At 34.0% G+C, this 3,392-nt stretch overlaps 1 non-coding gene across 1 annotated transcript; it reads right to left on the bottom strand.

The window, feature by feature from the left end:
- Window positions 1-2,480: 2,480 nt before the first annotated feature.
- Trnan-guu lies at window positions 2,481-2,554 on the bottom strand. The gene has a single exon. It is a non-coding gene; the product is annotated as a tRNA-Asn (tRNA).
- Window positions 2,555-3,392: the final 838 nt, after the last annotated feature.

Raw genomic sequence — 3,392 nt, 5'->3', positions numbered from 1 at the left:
ACACTTATCGTCCTAGTTCAAGACAGTGAAGGAGGCTTATTCACGATCGCGGACTTGATACTTGCGTGCCGACTTCATTTCCACTTGCATGGAACAAAAATTTAAATAAAATTATACGCCAGAAACTATGAATTTCGGTATATACAACGAATACTCTCTCATAAATTTTTCGTACACGAACATCAAAAATAAACTATTCTTTTTATCTAAAGTTTTGGTTGAGATGAAAATTATTGTCACGAGCGGGATTTGAGCCCACCACCTTCGGCCTCGGTTCGAATCCAGTTCGTGACACTAATTTTTCACGTCAACCAAAACCTTAGGTAAAAAGAATAATTAATTGTAAAATTAAACAAATATGGATTAAAAATAAAGTTGATTTAAAATTCAAAATTGTTTAAAGTTTAAAAATAATAGTAGAGTGAAAAAACGGCAGTTTGGTTTTTGGATAGAAAAAAAAAACAGTGCTACTTTTTTGCTGAAAAGTCCCAACCAACATCCGTGGTAGGAGGTTTAAAGATAAGCACTGAGCCAAGAAAATATCAGATATTTTGTGACTATTAACAGTAATCCTATTTCTCAGGCGGCTCACGGTTACACAAAAAGACAGATTCAACCAGCAAACAACCATTTCCCCTTGCGGTGAGCCAGTGCGACGTTAGTTGATAAATGTCTCTTTTCTTTTAAGAAAAGGAAATTCCCGCGACATTTGCCCTACGAGGAAAATTGTCGGATTGCGTGCCGAGTGACGTGCGTACTAATAAAAATTGTGGGAGAACCGTATCTGATTTTTTTTCCTTCATCATTAGTGAAAGAAAAACTGGTTTTCAAGCCAAGCGGAATTGTAAATAGTCGTTCTGTATTTTTTTTAATACTTTTCGATGTACTGTAACCCTTTGTGTTTATTTTTACATCAACTACATAGCCCAGAGAAATTTTACTTTACAACAATAATTTTGCCAAGTTAGTTGTAATCAGTCAAATTATTCATGCATATATGTTATAAAGCGTTTACGTGGGTGAGAAAATGTTACGAACTTTGGTAAGTACATGACAAGAAATTCGACTTGTAAGCCGATTAACTAAATAAATGATTATTTCAAAATGTAAATAGTTCCTAAAAGAGAACTCAAAACTGCTAATGAGTGGGACAGCAACAAAGACTCACATACATACATAAAAAAGGAGTAAGTCTTCCCTCGCTCAAGAGTTATACATTGATCAGCGCTGAACAGAACCGTCTTTCAGAGAGGGATACTTATGGTAAAGAAGTTCGTTCCTAAGTTTGGAGAACCAGCTTAAATTGATAAAGAACGACTTAAGATTATTACTGGACAAATCGAAAAATAGCTTTGAATGATGAAGTTCTTTGTACAGCAGAAATTTATTGCTTTAAGAGTCGGTACAACGTTGAAACAGCCTAGAACGAATGGATGATTTAAGAGTGGAAAATTTAGAAAAATTTCTTCATGGTTGTTACACATTGTTAATATTAAGAACTTGGGTGAGGAAATGAGTGCTTTAAACAGGATAATTCGATTATTTCACTGTCATACTTTTAGGGAGACGGTTGTCATGCAATGTGATATATGGTTAGATTTGAAATATGTAGAAAAAAAAGGTCAGTTGATGGTTCTAAGTATAACATGTAATTAGGTGTAAAATTCGAAAGGGTGCAATAGTTTACGAATAAAAAACTCTGAAAAATTCCAGAAGTTCGAACCGCTGATACCCCCAAACCTGCGAAGCATAGCACACAATAGGGCACACTACCTTTGAAATCTTGAACTTAATATTAGGCGGAATATGAGAGTTTGAGATAACTTTGGACTAGACCGAATTGATTGTATATTTTCTTTGTGAGGTGAGATGTTAGGGAGAGTTTGGACAAGAAGAGCACCCCTGAATAATTACACTCACTCACAGCATCAGTTTTATATGTAATGTATAAATGTAATATAAAATAACTTACAACTGTGTTTAATTATTTGAAATTATCACAAATAAATTTGATACGTAAGTAATACATTTAAAGTAAATACAATGTAAATTTTATTTTTTATGCATTTATACACTATCACCCAACAATATTTTATAAATTTATTAATGATTAATAAGTAGAAATATACAATAAGCCAATTTTGCTTCCGAACTACCGGAAAATCCGAAGCTTTTTATTTATATAAAAAGTTAAAAAATAGACATTAGGAATGTTTTCGGCCAATTTCAAACGTTAAATAATCTCCTAATGTATTGAAGTCCGTTCGCATGACGTCTTATTTAAAAAATGTGTAAATTCTTAACTGGTTAAGTCGAATTTTGGTACTTCAAACCAATTAGGCCCACAAATTTTACGTCATCTCTACACTGGATGCAACCTTTATTCAAATCCATTATATTTAGTGATCTGATTGACCAAATAACTTCTTTCAATTAATTATTCTTTGTATGTAAGGTCTTGGTTGAAATGAAAAAGTTAGGGTCACGAGCGGGATTCGAACCCACGACCTTCGGCTCAACACGCCGCTGCTCTAACCACTTGAACTATCGTGACTTCGATCCCCTCGGACAATCAATTCCTCATCTCAACATAAAACCTTGAATTTTCCCTCTTTTTGCCATTTTTGTAAATATTATTGTATAGATATGACGTGATTCTAGTCCTTTAACTATGATAATGATATCTGGTTATTTATTTATATCTATTAGTAGTACATTTAAAAAATAATTTTTATTAAATTTTATCAAAACGTTCTTAGCAATAATCTGTTTCAAACGACGCTGCTCCAACCACCAATTTAATTATTTGAGGTTGAGATGGGGAGTTGGTGTCCGAATGGATCGAATTCACGATGCCTCAAGTGATTAGAGGAACAGTGTATTGAGCCGAAGGTCGTGGGTTCGAATCCCGCTCGTGACACTAATTTTATTCAAATTTTTTACAGCTGAATATTTTTATGAAAAGCCAATAAAAATCGATTTACCGATCAGAAATTAGATTGCGACAATGGTCTACCTCTTGCAGGGAAAAGGAATTTATCTAGAATTTTATGACAAAAGGAAGCCAGGTAGAATGTAAGATTGAGAGATTGGTATAGTGCTGAGGCTATGGCTTTAAGCCGAGCCAAATTCCTTTCGCAAAACTTCCCCCTTTTCTTATCTACCCCTAGGTAGCCGTATATCATAGCAACACATTATAGCATTCCTCGTACCTCACATAACTTTGCATAATATTTTTGGCGAAAAAGATCAAGCTTGACGGATATAACGGGTTAATTTTTTTTTCGTAACATTAACTAATACCGAACGAATGACCTTAGCGGGAAAAGTGAATTACAAAGTTTACAAACTTTTCCGAATTGACGTCCCGCTTCTCTTAAACCGAATTTACA

This window comes from Cimex lectularius, unplaced genomic scaffold (assembly GCF_000648675.2).
Source record: "Cimex lectularius strain Harlan isolate CLEC.00 unplaced genomic scaffold, Clec_2.1 scaffold44, whole genome shotgun sequence".
Classification (NCBI taxonomy): Eukaryota; Metazoa; Arthropoda; class Insecta; order Hemiptera; family Cimicidae; genus Cimex; species Cimex lectularius.
The sequence above is the reverse complement of the archived record's forward strand: the minus strand, read 5'-3'. Positions and strand labels throughout refer to the sequence as shown.